At 39.4% G+C, this 22,982-nt stretch overlaps 1 long non-coding RNA gene across 1 annotated transcript; it reads left to right on the plus strand.

Annotated features, from left to right (window-relative positions):
* The first annotated feature begins 233 nt into the window (after positions 1–233).
* LOC113330428 lies at positions 234–3,993 on the plus strand. The gene is made up of 2 exons (XR_003350287.1): positions 234–295; positions 3,595–3,993. It is a non-coding gene; the product is annotated as an uncharacterized LOC113330428 (long non-coding RNA).
* The last annotated feature ends 18,989 nt before the right edge of the window (positions 3,994–22,982 follow it).

A 22,982-nucleotide genomic window follows, 5' to 3' on the forward strand; every position in this document is an offset into this window, starting at 1 on the left:
CTGGTGGGCCCGGAGGTGTGTGAAAATTAAGCGCAATAAAAACGGGGGCCTACAGTAATACCGCATTATAATTGAAATTGAAATCGAAAAGTTTGAAAAAATTGATTGGATTGATAGGATTTGATATACCTGATTTTCCTTCAAGCTAATTCCATCTGAACAGGAGCTAGCAACACGGTGCATTATAATTGATTCCACAGTACTCACCCATTTCTCATCCTTTGCTTTATTGCAGACCTCGAGGGCATGCATTTGAGGTGTCTCTATGCTTGGCTCCCAGTTTCCATCCATACTAGTAAGTGTTGAAAGATTTCCTTTTGTTGCACTGTCAGATTTTGCTTGCTATGGTGTGGGTGCATATTTGAGGGATGCATGGAAGGGTAGAGTGGGATGGTTTCTCTTAACATTGGGTATAGCTTGGACAGGTGAGTGAGAGTTTGTTTGCTGAGTAGTGATGTTACTAGCAGATGCTTGTGTAACAGGCATTTGGGAATTCTTTTTGCCTTCCTTTGGATTGTTGTACAGTTGATGTGGTAGCTTGATGGTAGGACTTAGTTTGAAGTCCAATGCTGCAACTTTTGCCTTTTGATTCTGCTGCCTTTGAGTTGTTATGTGCAGCATAGCCTTCATAAGTGCCTTTTCATAGTTTGTTTTAAACATCTTGGTAGATAGTTTCACATTTGTCCTCCTTTTCCTTTGCTTTGCTCTTCTCTTCCTACCTCCTGCCTATGCTGTGCTTGTAGTTTCTACTTCATCTCTCTTGTTTACTTTGTTTATACCTCCATCTAGCATTTCTGCTTCTACTTCTGGTTTGGAGAGTTTTGAGCTTCCATTAGTCGTTTTAGGATTCTTGTATAGCTCAAATAAGTAACTCCTCTTTCCTGTTTCACCTTCGATGATGAGTGTTGTTTGCCCTTACATGCCCTTGCAAACAGCCACATCCTGATCTCTTGTATTGGTATCATTCTTGTCTTTTTGGTGTGTTTGTTGAGCCGTTGCAGTGGCTTGTCTGCCTTGCCCCTTTGTCAGCTGGATTCTTCTAGTTGGTCTTGTGTATTTTTTAAAACTTTCAAAACCAGGTGGTGGTTCTACAAACACCACTAGATCAACTATTTGGAAAGCAGATTGTGGATGTGTGGCAAAATTTACCACAGGAGGGCCATGACCAAATCTGAAGCTGCTTGATTTTCGTGCTCTATTTTTAAACACTCTTCCACTTTCAGATCCAGTTCTTTGTATCTTGTGAGCAGGTGACATTTCCTCTCCCTATGATAAGTGCCTTTTTGAGTGAACATCTTCAGAATCAATCAAAGTTTCCTGTGCAGTACTCCTAGTTTGAAGGATGGTTCTTGAGTGACCTCCATTATTTCTATTTCCTCCACTATTTGTTTTTCCTTCTCCTTGTGCAGATGTGAGCCACTTGATTCTCCAGTGTGCGTTCCTTGTGGTTGAGATAGTAGGTACTGTTCTGTAGCTTTGTATGCAGCATTTGAGATGGTCTGCATTTGTTCCTCCACAAAGACTTCATTTTCCTCATTTTCTTTTAGCTCTCTCATGATTGTATCTTTCTCAGGCTGGTTGATGTAGGTATTTGCTTCACAGTTCTTCTTTGAGTGATTGAGTATTCTGCATTTCTTACAAAATCCATTTGGTAGCTTCTCAAAGTAGAGCTTTACGATGAAAGGTTCCTTTTTCCCCTAGTAACTGGAATATGATCCCATAGTCTAGCATTTATATTAATCTCAACAAGTACTCTAGGACAGGAGAGGGTTGTTGGCTTCTTGATGGTTTCTCCACCATGAGCCATGGAGCCATTGAGTTTGCAATATTAAATGGGATCAAACCACTTTCACATTCTGGTAGTAGTTCAATGAGTTTAGCCCACATGGATATGATGTCCATATTGGTGGAAGCAGGTGTAACTCCAAAGAGGTATTGTTGGACCACCAAGAGGAAATGACCAAAGCCCCATAAATTTTTGGAGAGAGCATATTGAACATCATAAACTTGATAGCAGTTTAAAGACAAAGATGTTTCGTTCCTTGCCTCTAAAGACCAATGTACACTCTGGTGTGTAATCCAGTTGCCAGACTTTTTGTACAATATCAGTTGCTTTATCCTTATGCAGTTTGAAGTCACAGTTTATCTTGGCAATGATTTGTAGCTTTGCTTGAGCTCTACTTTCTTCAACTTCTTCTTCATTCATGTTAAAAAGGTCTGTTGATGTCTAGGTTGTTGAACATCTTCTCAGTTGTATCAACTTGATTCATATCTTGGAGATTTGCAGGGAGATTCAAACACGGATTTGTTAGACATGAAAAGAGAGTCTTTAACTTTTTTACACCATGAAACTGCTAGCATTGTTACCAGAGAGAAGAGCCAGATCCAGAATATCCAGCATAGACAATTTACTTCTGTGTTGACTAGAGTAAAAGTTGAGTCTTGCCACAGAGCACCAAAAAACCGTGCTTTGACCATTAGGTATTGCATCAGACATTTACTTAATAACAACAGCACAGGGAGCAGAGATAGCCTGGAGAGATAAAGGGGAAGTCGGGGAAGCTACTAAAATCATGGGGGAAAAGGAGAATCAGAATAAGAATAATTCAATGCATACGATGGCAAAAGGATTGAAGAGGAAGGGGCAGGGGACAAAGACTGATTGAGAGGTAGTTGGAGTACAATTCAAAATGGTTTGGTTTAAGGCAACAATACAATGCAGGTGGGAATTTAAAGTAGTCACTACTCCTTCAATAACTTCAGATACTGTAGACATCAGCAACTAAGAGAGATGAAATCAAACAGCCGAAGAAGCCATGAACAGAAACCAAAGAAGAGAAAAGATATGTAAAAATTAGATGATGTTGATTGATTATTATTATTTTATTTTTTTGATGAGAAAGATAGAAACTGGAGAAGCGAGAGCTACCGCAGTTGAATACCCTGCAAAATATGCAGAGATATTAGCACAAATAAGGAAGAGTACCGGGTTTTACCTTTAGATTTCCATTGCTGCTAGCTCAGTGAGCTTGGGAGAATCAGTAAAAATTACTCTGCACGCATTTCAAGTCAGGGCGAAAAGAGAGAAATTTAGCTTTTGCAGGCCGTTTATGTCGAGACACAATTATATACTTCACTGGACATGTGAAGTTGGCGACATAAATACAAAGGGCTAAGATTGCCTTCATAACATTTTAAGTTTAATCATGTCTGTGTATGGCCTTTTACTTACCCAACTGAATTTTTGTTTGATCCAGGATATTATTAGGCCAGAAATGCTACTCTCAGTACGTATGACTAGTAGAAAATGGTATCTAAATGAAGACTTATACCTATCACCGTAGTGGAGGTAGTATTTGGTAAACGTAGGACAAAGATGAGTACATAATTGAGAATAAACATCTCATTATTGACTTGCATATACTTTGCGTCTTAATTTCGTACTCTTTACGATTATATTTTGGTACTAGTCGTTTAATACCGGTGAAAGGAAAATTATTACATCCGTGAAGAATGATGTAGATTTAATTTTTCTTGCTCTAATAATCTCCAGAAATTTTAAAATAATTTCACCAGAAGTTGGAATATGTGCAGCATAGTATGGATGCAAAAGTGCGTTCCGCTAGCTGGATGGTCCCAGAAGCGACCCGTTCAAAGTGCTAACCGGTTTTTATTAGCGGTCCCTAAAGTGACCTGCGACTAATATCGAGGCAATTTCTGCCACAAAGACTGTATCCATGTGCATACTTGGAAATTGATATTTCGTCGACCCTGAAGTTGACGAAAATGGAGATTTGTTGTTTCTATTATTACCATATATGTTTGTGTTTCCTTTATTTTTAATTTCTGTTTATTTTATTTACTTGTTATGTAAACAATGGATTCCCGAAGCAATCCATGAGATATTGACGACTCCAGAAGCAGTCCAACATGTAATTTGTGGTTGCCTGTAGTAATCCATATTAGACTGCAGAAGCGGTCTATGGTTTCCCGGAATAAGCCATAAAATTTTGGGTTCCCGAAGTAGCCCACAGTTACCAAATGTTTTTGTTGATGGCTATGCTATCTTTCTCTCGTCTACCTGTACTAACGAATATGGATTCCTGAAATAATTTATCCATATTTAATAGACGATAGAGAGATTTGTCTCAAAGACAAGGGAACAACAAACACAAAATGCACATAGACATCTTTTACAGAACCTGAAGCTTCTGTCGGATAAAGATGTAAATTATGTTGGTCCTTCGTTGAGACACTTGGCTCTTTAACTAACATTAACAATTACATTATGGTAACTTATTGGATCACCAACATTCTTGCAGAGGATTTATGGTGGCATTTGTAGGGTTTATTTACCCTACACTATGGACATTTTTCAATACTTCACTGTATTGCTAGACGCATCTAATAGACGGTCTCTTATTTATATTAACACGTACTTTTGTACTTGCCAAACAATTTGTGCAAATATTATGGTTGCCTATCCATCTTGGACTTTCCAATTAAGTCCATTTGTTTTGGTGGTAAATTGATAGGTTTTTGATGCTTTGCCTTCAGTTGGTATTATATCGAGCATATAGTTATCACATGTGCGCATTCGACATGGTCTAGTTGAGTAATTTGTTTAAGCATCTTTAATTTATTGCTCGACCAACTATTTACCATCAATTATGCCTTCCGAAGCAACTTTACAATTTACATGTTTGGTCCATAGCGTCACCTAGCTATGTATGTTGGTTTCGATTCATAAGACATTTAAAACCATGTGTTGGTAATGTCTTATTGAAGATGAGACTGTACTCCCGCTATTAGGGAGAGAAGTAAGCCGTCGAAAAGGAACGGTGTGAAATGTCTCATCTCTTGTCGAACCTGCAACTGTTTTTGGGTACTTTTTGTGTAGTTACATTAAAATCCAAAAACTATCATGAGTAGGATTGTCTTTGAAAATTGGACAAAATTATGGAGCCAGAAGTTTCCAAAAATGAGATAATAATGTTTCCGCCATGATCAGGAAAACTAAAATTCCACCAGAAGTTGGCATGACAACCCGCCACCAGAAGTTTGGCAAGAGTAAGGTTGATAACCTTTAAGGTTCTCCCACTTTAATCAGGGGGAGAAAAGTCACCACAAGAGGATGGTGCGAATTATGTTGATAACCTAAAAAGGTTCTCTCGCCTTAACCAGGGGGAGAAAGACTGCCATCTGAAGATGACACGTATTATGTCGACAAATTTAAGGGCTTTCCTTTGAAGTCATGGATATGACAGGCATCACCTAAAGGTTGTGTTGATGGGGATTTTCAACAAAGGTCAAAGTCGTAAAATCATGATACTTAAGGATGCACACGATACGGTTCGGCTCGGTTCTTGCCGAGGCCGAGTACCTATACCTCCCTAGTCTCGGTTCTTAGATTTTGGACCAGTACATGTATCCCTGTCCTCGGTTCCGGTACTATTCGGGACAAGTACGGTACCTGGCATGGTTCCGATACCAATCAGTACTTTCTCGTGATAAAAGTAAGAAACTAGTGAAGTAGTACCCAGATTTTGCTCCTGATAAAAGTAAAAAACTAGGTATCAAATACTCAAAGTGAGATAGTTTAAATCCAAAATTAATTAGCAAAAATATAAAAATTTGAAACTACTCACAGTATTGACAGTCTCTGCAGATTCCGAGCAGCACCGTAAGCCAAAAATATCAATAAGAAAGCACAGCTCAGTATATGGACATCTTTAGTGTGATTTTGAACTGTATCCCCAGGAGTCAAGGGTGCTTCTTCATCCCGTAAATTTACACAATCCATGACCTTTTGAATTGTCTCTTTATGCCTCTTTCTAACAAGTCACACCAAACTTACAAGAACAAGATCACTTTACAATAAACTCCGGAACAATGAATTAGAGATGGATTCGACGTATTAAAATACAAAGGAACCGGAGAATCTTACAATTTAGAATAAGACGTTGGAACAAGAAACTATTCGAGATCCTGGACTTTTCTACTTCGAAAGATCTCAATATTCATACAAGAGATCCTAAATTTCTAACAAAAAGCATCATTAACTTATCAGAAACAAAAAGCAAAATGAGAAGTGTAAAGCTAATTTCATACAAGGATTACACTAAGCAACAGTTGTGATCTTCTCAGAAAGAGGAGCTGCAAAGAAGAAGAAAAAAGAAAAAATGAGAAACCCTACCTAATTTTTCTATATATACCACCATCAGATATTCAGAATAAATCCCTAAATCTAATGGTCATCATTACTCGGTACAAACGGGACAGGACGGGACGATACATGAATAGGACCGTGTACCTGTACCTCCTAGAGGTCGGTTCTCAGTTTTTGGACCGGTACCTATACCTCCTTCCTCGGTTCGGTACAAAAACAGGTACGGTTTCACCGGTTCCGGGACAGTCCGGTTTTTCGTCTCAGTTCCTATGCACCCTTAATGATACTGCATGTTTCTGACACGACTTTCAGGCATGTGACGATTCATATTTTACGAACCATGATGAACATGTTTCTCGAAAGGCCTCCACTAGCTGAGCGTTCGATGCCTCGCATTTCATCATGCCCTCTATGTAGAATAACATAATTAGGCGGTTCTCCGTATGATTGAGAACTTAACGCCTTCAGTATATCGGTGATACTCGATGTTCCCTGACTACATGAGAGAGACCCTCCTTTATATAGAAGAACGATTGGGCGGTTCTCCGTAAGATTGAGAGCATTAACGCCTTCAGGACGTCGGTGACACTCATTGTTCTCTGACTATGTAGAGAGACCGTGTATAGATTCAGGCGGTTCTCCGTAAGATTAAGAGCATTAACGCCTTCAGGTTGTCAGCAACACTCGCTGCTCCTTGACTATGCACCTTTTAGAATGGGTATGACGCTTTAACTGGCTAATATCCATTCTGCAATAAATTAATTATACCGTGGCATTCACCACTGAATTCCTAGAAGATAATCTATTCTATCTCATTACTCCGATTCCATGGTCGAGTCCACGACTTGATTTCATGGAATGGTAATAGATAATTATCTTGTCTCATTACTTCGATTTCATGATCGAATCCACGACTGATCTCATGGAATGGTAATAAATAATTTTATTATTCTGATTCTATGGTCGAATCCACGATCCCATGGAATGGTAATGCTTATTTTATTATTCCGAATTCATGGTCGAATCCACGGCTGATCCTATGAATTGATAATAAATAACTACTCACCTTATTACTCAGTTTCGTGAATCACTCTCCACTGAATTTCATAAGTTAGTAATAAATACTCAACAATCGGGCATCTGGACCATCACTGAGTAAGCCCCATAAAATGGTGCAAGTGCACTCGACAATGATGCACGACCGAGCACCCGAATGCACGAACGAGCATTCGAAAATATGGACAAACGAGGAATCCTGCAATAAACAGGAGAGGGAAAATAACAACATTAAAATAATAAAGAGGCGCTCATGGGTCGGGCCCACCGGCTGGCCGGCCGTGCTCTAGCCGTGGCCGGTCCAATGTCTCTTCCATTATTTTTCCTTATTTTGTTATTTTCATGAACTCATGAAAACCCCTTCATTCTAGCAACTTTCCTTGTTTGAGAAAAACTCACGGTTTCTCCATATTTTCACGATTTCTTGAGAAATAATAATATAAAATAGGAAAAGGTGTTGCAGGACCGGGAAACCTAGCTTGCCGGCCATGCGCTGGCCGTGGCCGGTCCCACACCTTGCAATCCTTTGTCTTTTCATAATTATTATTTTCCTAATCTCATGAAACTCCTCTGTTTCAACAAAACTCATGGTTTCTCCATAGTTTCACGGTTTCATGAAAAATAATAATATATAACCGGGAAAGGTGTTGTGGGACCAGGTTACCTGGCCGGCCGCCCATGCCCTAGTCATGGCCGGTCCCACACCTTATAATCCCTAGTCTTTCATAATTATTATTTTTCTCATCTCACGAAACTCCTCAGTTGAGCAAAAATCATAGTTTCTTCATATTTTCTCAAATATGCTCAAATCATGAAAAGCCAAAAGCCGACATGGTCACACGGCCGGCTAGATTCTCACGGCAATATTAAATGTTAAAATATTCTTATTTTAATATTTACAAAATATTGATCAAATGAGCACACATGCTCATTCGAGCAAAAATCAAGAATTTCAGTCAAAAATCAAATCTTCTGAAAATTCAACATATTGCTCAAACGCACACCAGAAAATACTGAAACTCTCAGGACTGAGACATGGACATTATGGTGACACGGGCATGTTTCCTTAACTGACAAGGGTCGGCCCTAAGGCTCGCACAAATCCGGTCCCACACATCTTCACAATTTTGACCTAATTTGCTCAATTGCTCATATTGGGCCCAAACTCTTTTCAACCAAACTGGAGTTTGCTCAAACGACCATCAGTTGGTCTCACGACCACCAAAGACCGGTCTCATGCCCTCTTGGTCGGTCCCTTACTGTTCCCTAATTAGGTTTTATTACCTAATGCTCAATCGAGTACTATTTCAGTAAATGATGAAACCAGCGTTTAATCATCATTATTTCACTAACTGGTCCACTCAGAACCCTAGTGCATGCTCACTCGAGCACTTGGGCGCCACATGGACGTCCATCATCCCATGTGGTCGGTCCCTCTATCACTCATGACCTATTCTCAACGATTCATCAATTGATGAACAATTGATCAAAATTTAGGGTTTCGAATAAATGCTCCACAAATCATCAATCTGGGAAAAATTCAAACACTAATAAATTTATGCTGATTCAACAATCAACATCTGGATTAATTATATAATATTCGGTAGTCTATCAATATTTTAATTAATATTTTATTGGATCACGTCACCAATAAATAATTCGTCGAATTGAGCAATACTTTCTCAGTTGCTCGAATATTGATCCAACTATCAATATTCAGTAATTTATCAGTAATTCATCGAATTGAGCAATACTTGCTTAGTTGCTCGAATATTGATCCAACTATCGATATTCAGTGATTTGTCGAATTGAGCAATACTTGCTCAGTTGATTGAATAATGATCCAACTATCAATATTCAGTAATTCATCGTCGAATTTACAATCTTCGCTAATACGCGTAATGTCAACATCATTCAAAGAACTACGTCTCAAAATACATGTTCGATCCATGAATCACTGAGCATTCGTCACTCATGCTCAATTCAACAAAACTTAGATTCACTTTCTAATCAGTCAATAATTGACTAATCAATATACGTTTGTCATGCAGACTCCACGATTCGTGAGACATAAATCACGTCACATGGGGGGATATTAAATAGGGTTTTGGTCCGGCAGCCTACGGCATGTGGATTCATCCACGATAAGAAATGTGAGTAAGTCGTGCAAACGGTTGAAGGAGTTAGCAAAGTAGTGGGTGGACGGTTAACCAAGTCTCCGCATGACCTGGAACTGGTTTCATCACAATTTCCCACTTCCCCACTCTTTCACTCAAGAAACCGTCACACTTACAGAGATCAAGGTGTTTACTATTCAGACAATATAAATAAGTCTATGAATCAATGATTGACATCATCATTCGTCTACACAGAATTTCTCGAGCAATTACTCTCAAAAATTCATCGATCTACCATAACTTATTCGAACTCATCAGTTCACATAAAACTTGCAGAATCCTTCAACACATCTACAATCCTTGATCATCATTGATCCCACAGAATTCTCAGCTTCCCTCCTACAAATCAACCCATCTCCCTCTTTGCGACCGAATTGACCCTGGAACGGCCATTGACTTGGTTTAGGCCAGAGTCCTACATATTGATCTCTCGAATCTAAGCACTCCCTTTGCAGTGCATCTGTGTGAGGTTGAACAGTTTGCTCGGTTGAGGAGTCTCGAAAAAACGCTCGTCTCTTCAATTCCCTGAAAAACAAGCGAACCGTTTTTCCCCATCCACAGATTGGCGACCACAGTGGGAGATTAATCTCTCGGTTGTAATCTCAACTTTCACAAAATAGTTGATCTTAGGTTAGGTTCAGTTACAAATCCTAACACAAACAACGCTAGCACTAGAAACAATGGTGGTACTCCAGAAACCACTCCCGCTTCCAACACTGGTGTTGTTGATACTACTCCTACTCAAACCAACATTAGAGACCATCCCCTGTTCGACCGCTCTCCCGAAGAAATCATAGAAAATCCACCTACCATACGTGATCTTATGAAGGAGAAGAAAAAATCCAAAGAAATATATTCGACCGCTGATCCTGAAGTCACTCCAATCCGTATAGCAGATGATGATGAAGTCCACAAGGCTGCAGACAACCCACCAATGAAGGAACATGAAGGATTCATCACCCGTGAGGACCTAGAAGCTTCGTGGAGGATCGAGGAAAAGACAAAACACCATCTGTTCATCGTCATCAACCTCCATATCCTGTTTCACAAAGAATTCTTCTCCCGAAGGGTTACACCTCTCCAACGTTCACTATGTACAACGGAACGGGGAACGATCGAGAACATGTCTCTCGATTCCTGGAAGCACTAGGCGAAACTAAACACAACCATGTAGTCCGTCTGAAAGAATCTCGAAATCTCTGACATCTCGAGCATACACATGGTACAACAACATTGCACCTGGGAGAATCACTGGCTGGGGAGAAATGGTTAATGCTTTCTACCGGAAATACTTCTTCGTCCCAGAGCAGATTACTCTCTCCGACTTAGGAAGAATGTCTCAGAAGAACAATGAACATCCGAACGATTATGTGAAGAGGCTCAGAGTCCAAGATTTGGATTGTCACCCGAATGTCACTGAACAACAACTGGGGGACTTGTGCATCAATGGAATGATCCCGGTATACAGAGCCCTGCTGGAAAATCTCTGGTTCCAGACTTTCTCAGAGCTTCATGAAGCAGCCAAACGATCAGCGACTACTGCACCTGTTTTACTGGAAAGATCAAAGTCTGCAAGGTCGAGGAACCTCGAAGCAGCCGACGCCTAGTCAACAATCAGTACAATCTCCATCCCAAAGTAGTTAATATCGCATATCAGTATCGTATCGGGCGGGTCCTATACACCCATACAAAAGATATTAACGGTTTTTATCGGCTATACATTATTAAATTTATAATTTCAAATATCTATAAAAATCATAATCAAAAACAATAATAATCATAAACATTTCTCAAACTTCCAAAATAAGAGGTAGTTAACATACATTCTCATTGACTCCCTTTCCTCGAAATTGCCTATGCACAATCAAAACTTAATGCTGACACTCTAACAAGTTAAAGGTTGCAGAGAAATTCTCAAAGCAAAAAGGAAATCAGTTGGCCGCACCATTGACGATTTATGGATCAATTTTTTTTCCGAAACAAAGAAAATGCCCTAACTCGTTCTTGTTTAGTTTACTAGATCTTTACTACAGATGATACTGAGATGCTTAAATTTTCTTCATAGATTTCATCTTTATTAAAAATTATAGGGAACCGATAATATCAGTGTATAGGTAAAACCGATATATCAGTCGATACCAGCCGATACGAACGTTTTTATTGTTCCGTCTTCGTATCAGCGACATTTTCGATATCGTATAAGTATTTTTCGATATCCGATAAAAACCTGTAATATCGGCATGTGCAACCGATATTGACTACCTTGCTCCAGCTTTTAAAAAACTTTATTGCTGAAAGGAATGAAAGGAAAGCGGAGACACAGAGCGCTTCTTCAACATCTCGGGCTCCTCTTAAGGCGCGAAGAAAAGATAACCAATCCTGAAATGCACAAATCTCGACCCGACATAAACGAACGGGGAAATAATCAGACAGACTCAAACTTCTCTCTTCTCATGAAGGAGTGATCGAGTTACTGGAAGTCTGGGTTCAATATGGTGCAATCAAATTGTCGTTCGTCAGGAGAGAGTCAACTGAAGAAGAAATGGAGAATCCCAGGTACTGTCGCCTTCATAGGTTCATCAATCATCCAACAAGTAACTGCAATATTTTGAACCACATCAAAGAGAAGGTTGATCCACAGTAGCTTCAACTGGGGACTGAAGGAGTACACAATAATCCTCTCCCAATCAGAACCTTTACACTCTCTGAACAACCAGTCAAAGAAGCAGTCCAACCGTTGATCGAGCATATATGTGAAATTGCTCTATCTGTCTAATTCACAAAGGAAAAACATGTTCACAACATCGAATTACATTGTGTCAGACGTCTGTCCATCCCGGAAATACTCCTTGAACCTTCATCCACAGACAAGGAAATGTTCGACTGGGGACTGCTTACCACAGTGCAGCTCAGAGGAAATGGATTCGGAAGAATGTTGATCGATGATGACACCACCATCAACATCATTCCACCGAAAACCCTCAGAGCCGCATGCATCACTCGACATGAAGCTACTCGTGATCCCATCTCAATCAGAGACATAGAAGGAACGCTCGGAAAATACTTATGGCTACATCGCTCTCAAAGTTAACGTAAGTTCAACCTGGACATAAACCAAGTTTCACATAATCAGGAAGATCCAGGATATGACATGTTCTTCAGATGAGCGTGGATCCACGCTGAAAAGATGGGTACTGACAGAGCGCCTTTGGTTGAACATCTCTCCAACGAAGAAAGTTCTGATCTAAAAGATTTGGCGGACGTTCCATCATCAGAGCAGTTGGGGGAATTTCGAACTTTAACGAGGGTGAAGCAAGAACCTGCAAAATATGCATAGACATTCATCAAGAGGTTTCGCACTCAGGAAGTCTCATTCCTCCCATGTCTATGTCATTTATTCCCTCGCATGCTACCCTAGCATAGGGACTCAATTCTGCTAGAAACTCTGCAAGACGTTATGAATGGTAACTTCACCGAATTTGTATTTTATCAAGTGGTTGAGTCTGACATTTCTCTGATTCGATCACTGAGACGTTCATCACTAATATGATGTCCAAGCATGGAAAAGAACACTTTGGGAGTTTCTCCATAACCTTGCAGGAGTGTCCATGTGTGCCACAAAATCAAAAAGCTCTGATGTTTGCACTAGTGTTGAATCCCACTACCGCAACGAAAGGAATGCTGAATCAACAGAAGATAGTTGGGGCCGAGACGATCAAACCTAAGACATGCTCATGGGATATGATGCTTCAACGTTCAAGCATCTAAGAAGCCTTCAAATTGTACTCCCAATCAAAGAGTATACCTTCGGCAATGGCGCCTCTGGCTCCAACACAAATATCTCGACATTGATTCAACACCATCACGATAAAAGTGTAACTGAACTACAATCGATAAGTCTTCATTATCCCATTATAAGACTTCTGAAGCAGATGCAACATCATTCATACATGAATGACACTAACTCCTTCAAATACACTGAGAAACCTGAGGTGATTCTTTGAACCTTCATCAACGGGACTTCTCTACATCACAAGCCCATGCAAGACTAAGGAACTTCTTCTCTTCACTGATCACATAAAATCATGGTTCTAGCCTTTTCGGTCTCTAGAGCAACTTCGAACCGGCATCAACAAGGATATATGGAGGAACTCCGACCATGGTCTCGGCATCAACAAGAATTTATGGAGAAAATTCAATCGTGATCTCAGCATCAACAACGGTTTCATGAGAAACATCCTCGCTTCATCAATTAATCATTCTCTGAAGTATTTCTCGATGAAGCGGACTTCTCCAAGCACTAATGATTCATATCAAGGTGTGTAGACATGAAATATTTTCACATGAAAGTCTTTCCGAAGCTTGCACGACGGGCGGGCACAATCCCAAGTCTTTTACAAGATGTTCTCAACACCTCTACAAATCAGATCCAACACACTTCAGGCCATGGGTTTACAAAAACGTACCAATGGGTGAGGAATGGGACAATGCTTCCTCAACGAAAGATGTTCGTCTTTGTCTCTACTATAACATACCAAAAGGGCACGTCAATCGGACATACGAACATAAAGATATGGCTTCCAAATTTAGGTTTATGGAATTTGAATATTTGCACGGGATTACAAGTTATGAATGTGCATGCGTCATTGACTGACTTCTACAACTCCAAATTGAGTGATTCTTTTCTCATGTGATAACTCAGTCTCTTAGCTTCGGAAGTTGGGGAAAGCATCAAATTCCAACGTCGTATGAGGTTCCTACAGCTTCCAGTGCATACAACATACAAGCAGCAATTCTTAGACGGGATTCATAACTTCCACAGTCGATCGGTGTCCACCAGGTCTTTCCACTACGTATTTCATCAAGGTACCTCCAACTTCGACCACCTAGGTCTTTACATCAATTTTTCTACCTAGGTCCTCTATCCAAGTCTTTCCAGAAGAAGAGAAAACGAAAAGGTGTGATTTAACAAAATACTGGGGACTGACAGTCCACTGATTATGACGATAAGTTTCACAGTCCAAGACCCGTGCACCATACTCTCATGTGCTAATCATTCATCATAAACGGAATGCTACCACCTGGACATGCAACCACGGTCATTACATCACCCCTGCTTGAGAGCAACCTCAGTTATGGTCTCGTGACCAGGGTTTCAGAAGTGATGTTTCTACGGCTGATAGAAGCAAGATGGCACTGCAAGCACCATGCTCATGTATCAATCAAGAGGTCCTGATCTCAAATGAATCAATAATATTAAAATCCTTCACCAACCGTTCAAGACACAAGCGAATGGTCTAAAGACACAACAGGAGTGTTTTACAACAAGCTCGTCTGAGATGATTTTACACTGTCCCGCACAAAGCAGCAAGCTGAGAGAAATTGGTGAAGAATCTATGGGTTGGGCATATACCATTCTCTTCGTATGGATGTCATCTACAACATATCCAAAATTCACATCATTTGGAGAAACGAGCAAAAGGATGCGGCTAAAACTTTAGACTATATGACAGCTGAAAATTTTATGAATACCTCCTGGAAGTTTACTGTTTCGTCGATTTCGGCCCTTAAACGTGCTCAAAAGACGAAAAGCTTCTTTGAAAAAGCTTGGAAATTTTCCGAGGATGAAGAAACATGGGTATATCACCAAAATTCTACATCGGACGAAGATTCTACAGCATTTTCAATGAAGACCTGAAATCTGAATTTTCTGATGACGAATTATGACGAAATTCTTCATTCATCTACATCTGAATAAGAAGCTACGCCTTCCGCGCGAGATTGGACTTCATCTTCAGTCGCTACCTTCATTTGCTGAAGCCGGCGGCGTTTGCTGATAAGCTGCAAGACTTTCATCTTCAGCTTTCCTATTCAGTAATAACTCATCTCGTCCCTGCTTCTCTTCTGCATCCGCTAAAGCTAAGAAAGCATTGATTCCACCAAGGACGACTCCCAGATGATGATCGTGAGACATACAATTTATCAGCTTTCTAGCGTCTCTGCAAGGTTGGTTCACCTAGGCATGAACTTCTGCAGAAGTCTTCATCTTTGACTTGATATTTCTGGAGCGTTCCCCGGAAGAACCAGGAGGGTGGTTGTAACTGGAAGTCACAATTATATGAGGCGAAAGGCATGGAGTCATGGATATACCAAAAACAAACATGCAACAAAAATGGTAACCATCCAACTCTTACCTATTTACAATTTTTATAATCTCGAGAATTTGTTCGCTCCTTCAAACCTGCAAAGACGAACAAAACTCGTTATTCAAAACCATAACGTGATTTTCATAAAACTGTGAATAATTCACGAAACTTCCATAATTGAAAAATTCACATAATTTTCACCGTGTGAGCGACTCCCACCGAGTGAACACTCATTAGTTTTGTGCATACACTTTCAGATCACAAAATCCATACAAACAATATTTTATCAAAAATTGTTTACTTCTAGCAATTGCTGAAAATCAAAATTTGATTTCATATAAATTTTCACTGTGTGAACATTCACTGGTTTTTCAAAAATTGGAAAGACGTCCATTCTACATTTGTGAAAACTCACATATAGACATTTTTTCACCGTGAATAATTGTCCACTTTCAATAATTGTTCAAAATCAAAACATTGATTTTACAAAAATATATATTTTAGCGTGAAACTCATGTAACTTTGAAAATATATGTATATATTTTTGTTCCCTCTCGCGAGCATCCGTCTTTGAAACGAGAAGTGTATTTTCAAAAATTTATGAAAGCTCACATATCGAAAATAAATTTTTCCATGAAAGCTCATAGACAAATTTTTTTTATTGCTAACAGACGCAAGTCTATTAAAAAAAAAAACTTTTCTCTCATACGAGCATCCACCTTTGAAACGAGAGTTTATTCCCTTTTGTAAAATCTCACATATTTAAAAAAATAAAATTTTGGCTTTCGTGAAAGCGCATAGACAAAATTTTTATCACTATATCTTTTTTGTTTCTTAACAAACGAACGAACAAACGTCTGTTCCTAAAATAAGGATTTCTTTTTGGGGTCGGGCCCGCAAACATTAAACCGACCAAAAAAGGATGCTCGATCGTCCAAATCAGCAGTGCCTCATCTCTCCGTGCTCACGGGATGACACTCTATCATACTATCAGGGTCCTCACCCGAACATTTGCTCGTACACGGCACCATTAGAGCAAATCGAGGATTCTGAAAATACCTTTGTACAACTGAGTTCAACCACTGATCTCGTTGACTGAAAATCACCATTTAATGCTTACCGCGGAACATGACTGTCCCTCACTAAGCAGGGGACTTAATGTTGATGGTGGATATTCAACAAAGGTCAAAGTCGTAAAATCATGATACTGCATGTTTCTGACACGGCTTTCAGGCATGTGACAATTTATATTTTACGATCCATGATGAATATGTTTCTCGAAAGGCCTCCACTAGCTGAGCGTTCGATGCCTCGTGTTAGAGCATTGCTCGGTCGAACTCGCATGCGTTGCTATCTCAAGCATGTTTGTCAATGTTAGTGATCAAAACTATTAGTCTTTATTTCTAGTCTGTTATAGCTAAGTCTCGGACTAGGATAGAAAGTGTAGTTGAGCTCAAGGACTTCATGAAGATTCATCATACAAGAAGAAGAACTACTCAAGGAACCGGTGAAACTTCTCGACAAAAAGGTATGTGAAGACTTGAACTTATCTGTCACTCAAAAGTCTATCTATTCTATGTCCTACTTCTTCAAACAAAAAGTCGTATGTTATATATATAGACTTAGATTATACACGTTTGGTATTTCGAGCCGAGTATACCTCGCCTATCTATATCTCAAAATATGTGTTGGTAAGCATTTCGCTTCGACCATGTTTATCTTTACCTAGTGATGAAAGTCATGATATGTTTCAATCACTTTGAAAATTGCTTTGAAGAGAAATGGTGTAACAACTATATAACGTCCTCTAAGAATGTTTCAATGATTGAAATGAGATTACATAACCAATTATGGATATAAGTATTGTTGTGGAAACACATATGTGCATAAGCCTTATCCCTTGAACCAAAGTTTACGAACTTTGTTGATCAAGAGAAACCGGAAAAATGGCTTGTTGCCAAGTCCGCGAACTGCGAACTTCTCATCCCGAGAAATTCTGCTGGAGTTGACAAACTAGTTACATGAGTACCAGTCCGCGAACCGGCGGAAAGTATTTGCCGAGATTTTTGCTGAAGTTTGTAAACTCTTTCCGGTTGCTTAAGTCCGCGAACCTAGTGTGCGAACTTAAGAAGGTTATATATCTGAAGATGATTTCTGAACTTAAACTTATAAAGACTAAGGAATGCAATTTCTAAACCGTGGCTATAAAAGTTCATGAACCGATTCAAGTGAATCAAATCATCTTTGCTTCAATCGTGTCTTGTGTAGTACATAAGATTTCCTTGCAATTGAACAACTCTCTAACTAGTTAATTTGAGTCATTTGAACTAGTTATGGTGAAGAAGAATATGGTTGGTATGAAATACTCATATGACTAACCTTTTGGTTAACTATTGTTGAACCAACAATGTACACGTTTGGGTACGGTTAACAAATCTAGAAACGTGCATTTCATTTGTGTATAACAAGCTAAGTTTTCGATCTAACGGTTGAGAAATATTAGCTTAAATCTAAATTAGGTTTTCATCTAACGGTGGATATTGTTTGCTTTGTGATTAGGACGAAACCCTGATTTGAAAGACTATATAAGGGGATATCTAGCAACTCTGCAAAACTAATCCCCACACCTTACGTGTGATACTAGTTTGCGTGCTAGAGTCGGTTCTCCTTTAACCTTTGGTTTTCTTCTTCTAAAACCAGGTTAACGACTTAAAGACTTCATTGGGATTGTGAAGCCAGACCGATACTACTTTTATCATAGTTGTGTGATCTGATCTTGCATCTTCTATAGTACGAGTACAATCAGATTGATTGGCTTGAGATTGATATCTCCTATAGGAAAGATATAAAAATTAATCACAAACATCTTCGTCTCATTGTTTGTGATTCCGCAACATCTTGTTTCGCTAACATGCGATTAAGATTGTTGCGAGGTGATTGATTTATCTAGGATGTTCTTCGGGAATATAAGAACGTATTATCAATTGGTTCCTGTTCACCTTGATTATTATCAAAAGACGGAACAAAAACTTTAGGGTTTTTCTGTGGGAGACAGATTGATCCTTTGATAGACTTGTCTGTGTGAGAAAGATTTTTTTTTTATCAAAGCCGGCGATTTTGGGTCGTAGCAACTCTTAGTTGTGGGTGAGATCTGCTAAGGGAATCAAGTGCGCAGTATCCAGCTGGGATCAGAGGCGTAGGGAGTACAATTGAACCTTGGATCAGTGGGAGACTGATTGGGGTTCAACTAAAGTCCAGTATGAAGTTAGCTTGGAGTAGGCTAGTGTCTGTAGCGGCTTAATACAGTGTGTGTTCAATCTGGACTATGTGCGGGGTTTTTCTACATTTGCGGTTTCCTCGTTAACAAAATTTCTGGTGTCTGTGTTATTTCAATTTCCGCATTATATTGTTTTATCTTTATAATTGAAATAATACAGGTTGTGTGTTAGATCATCAATTAGAGTAATCCAACCTTTGGTTGTTGATTGTCATTGAGTGATCCTTGGATATTGGTCTTTGGTACCATCCAAGTTATTCCTTGCATTTGATTAGAACTCGCGGTTTCTGCTTGAGTGAATCAATTCAAGAGAGAGATATAAACTCGTTGATATACTTTTAATTGATTGAGTCTTGTTGATTCTCTTAAAAGTATATTCGATTTAGTCCATACAGATTGCTAAGCGAAATATTGGTTGGTGTTGTTAGAGCCCAGCTTTTTCACCTCGAATTTCATCATGCCCTCTATGTAGAATAACATAATTGGGTGGTTCTCCGTATGATTTATAACTTAACGCCTTCAGGACGTCGGTGATACTCGATGTTCCCTGACTACATGAGAGAGACCCCCCTCTATATAGAAGAACGAATGGGCGGTTCTCCGTAAGATTGAGAGCATTAACGCCTTCAGGTTGTCAGCAACACTCGCTGCTCCCTGACTATGCACCTTTCAGAATAGATATGACGTTTTAACTGGGTAATATCCCTTCTGCAATAGATTAATTCTACTGTGACATTCACCACTGAATTCCTAGAAGATAATTTATTCTATCTCATTACTCCGATTCCATGGTCGAATCCACGACTTGATCTCATGGAATGGTAATAGATAATTATCTTGTCTCATTACTCCGATTTCATGATCGAATCCAAGACTGATCTCATGGAATGGTAATAGATAATTTTATTACCCCGATTCTATGGTCGAATCCACAATTCCATGAAATGGTAATCCTTATTTTATTATTCCGAATTCATGGTCGAATCCACGACTGATCCTATAAATTGATAATAAATAACTACTCACCTTATTACTCAGTTTCATGAATCATTCTCCACTGAATTTCATAAATTAGTAATAAATACTCAACAACCGGGCATCTGGACCATCACTGAGTAAGCCTCATAAAATGGTGCAAGTGCACTCGACAATGATGCACGACCGAGCACCCGAATGCACGAACGAGCATTCGAAAATATGGACAAACGAGGAATCCTGCAAAAAACAGGAGAGGGAAAATAACAACATTAAAATAATAAAGAGGCGCTCATGGGTCGGGCCCACCGGCTGGCCGGCCGTGCTCTAGCCGTGGCCGGTCCAATGTCTCTTCCATTATTTTTCCTTATTTTGTTATTTTCATGAACTCATGAAAACCCCTTCATTCTAGCAACTTTCCTTGTTTGAGAAAAACTCACGGTTTCTCCATATTTTCACGATTTCTTGAGAAATAATAATATAAAATAGGAAAAGGTGTTGCAGGACCGGGAAACCTAGCTTGCCGGCCATGCGCTGGCCGTGGCCGGTCCCACACCTTGCAATCCTTTGTCTTTTCATAATTATTATTTTCCTAATCTCATGAAACTCCTCTGTTTCAACAAAACTCATGGTTTCTCCATAGTTTCACGGTTTCATGAAAAATAATAATATATAACCGGGAAAGGTGTTGTGGGACCAGGTTACCTGGCCGGCCGCTCATGCCCTAGTCATGGCCGGTCCCACACCTTATAATCCCTAGTCTTTCATAATTATTATTTTTCTCATCTCACGAAACTCCTCAGTTGAGCAAAAATCATAATTTCTTCATATTTTCTCAAATATGCTCAAATCATGAAAAGCCAAAAGCCGACATGGTCACACGGCCGGCTAGATTCTCACGGCAATATTAAATGTTAAAATATTCTTATTTTAATATTTACAAAATATTGATCAAATGAGCACACATGCTCATTCGAGCAAAAATCAAGAATTTCAGTCAAAGATCAAATCTTCTGAAAATTCAACATATTGCTCAAACGCACACCAGAAAATACTGAAACTCTCAGGACTGAGACATGGACATTATGGTGACACGGGCATGTTTCCTTAACTGACAAGGGTCGGCCCTAAGGCTCGCACAAATCCGGTCCCACACATCTTCACAATTTTGACCTAATTTGCTCAATTGCTCATATTGGGCCCAAACTCTTTTCAACCAAACTGGAGTTTGCTCAAACGACCATCAGTTGGTCTCACGACCACCAAAGACCGGTCTCATGCCCTCTTGGTCGGTCCCTTACTGTTCCCTAATTAGGTTTTATTACCTAATGCTCAATCGAGTACTATTTCAGTAAATGATGAAACCAGCGTTTAATCATCATTATTTCACTAACTGGTCCACTCAGAACCCTAGTGCATGCTCACTCGAGCACTTGGGCGCCACATGGACGTCCATCATCCCATGTGGTCGGTCCCTCTATCACTCATGACCTATTCTCAACGATTCATCAATTGATGAACAATTGATCAAAAATTAGGGTTTCGAATAAACGCTCCACAAATCATCAATCTGGGAAAAATTCAAACACTAATAAATTTATGCTAATTCAACAATCAACATCTGGATTAATTATATAATATTCAGTAGTCTACGAATATTTTAATTAATATTTTATTGGGTCACGTCACCAATAAATAATTCGTCGAATTGAGCAGTACTTACTCAGTTGCTCGAATATTGATCCTACTATCAATATTCAATAATTTATCAGTAATTCATCAAATTGAGCAATACTTGCTCAGTTGCTCGAATATTGATCCAACTATCGATATTCAGTGATTTGTCGAATTGAGAAATACTTGCTCAGTTGCTTGAATATTGATCCAACTATCAATATTCAGTAATTCATCGTCAAATTTACAATCTTTGCTAATAAGCACAATGTCAACATCATTCAAAGAACTACGTCTCAACAGACATGTTCGATTCATGAATCACTAAGTATTCGTCATTCATGCTCAATTCAACAAAACTTAGACTCACCGTCTAATCAGTTAACAATTGACTAATAAATACACGTCTTTCATGTAGATTCCACGATTTGTGAGACATCAATCACGTCACATGGGGGGATATCAATTAGGGTTTTGGTCTGGTGGCCTACGGCACATGGATTCATCCACGATGAGAAATGTCAGCAAGTCATGCAAACAGTTGAAGGAGTTAGCAAAGTAGTGGGTGGACGGTTAACCAAGTATTTGCACGACCTGGAACTGGTTTCACCACGATTTCCCACTTCCCCACTCTTTCACTCAAGAAACGGTCACACTTACAGAGATCAAGGTGTTTACTATTCAGACAATATAAATAAGTCTTTGAATTCATGATTGACATCAACATTCGTCTACACAGAATTTCTAGAGCAATTACTCTCAAAAATTCATCAATATACCAGAACTTATTCGAACTCATCAGTTCATAGAAAAGTTGCAGAATCCTTCAACACATCCACAATCCTTGATCATCATTGATCCCACACAATTCTCAGCTTCCCTCCTACAGATCAACCCATCTCCATCTTTGCGACCGAATTGACTCTGGAACGGCCATTGACTTGGTTTAGGCCAGAGTCCTACAAATTGATCTCTCGAATCTAAGCACTCCATTTGCAGTGCATCTGTGTGAGGTTGAACAGATTGCTCAGTTGAGGAGTCTCGACAACACTCTCGTCTCTTCAATTCCCTGAAAAACCAGCGAACCGTTTTCCCCCATCCACAGGTTTCAATAGGAGATGTCGACAATCAAATAGGTTATCTGATTAAGATTTATCCTGATAAAATAAAGTTCGGTTTCCACTAGAACTGGCGTGAGACATCTCATTTGTTTTCTTATACCAAGATATTGGGTGTAATTGAGGTGTTGGAGACTACTCATGATTAAGACAAATAACTGGAGTAGCTCTGGGAGAATACTGCTCGTCACTTGCTTGAGAATGCATACACAAGAAGTTGTCACAACAGGTTAAATCATGCATCTCGCAATGACCAAATTGCGCGTTAAGACACGCTTGAGGCCTGAATGAATGCCTCATAAATAAAAATCCAATCACTTTTATAATATGTAGTGTTCTTGAAGAGAGGATACAGATAGTGCTCGTGGAGACTATCAGAATATGGTCCAC

Source organism: Papaver somniferum, unplaced genomic scaffold, assembly GCF_003573695.1.
Source record: "Papaver somniferum cultivar HN1 unplaced genomic scaffold, ASM357369v1 unplaced-scaffold_118, whole genome shotgun sequence".
In the NCBI taxonomy this organism is placed as follows: Eukaryota; Viridiplantae; Streptophyta; class Magnoliopsida; order Ranunculales; family Papaveraceae; genus Papaver; species Papaver somniferum.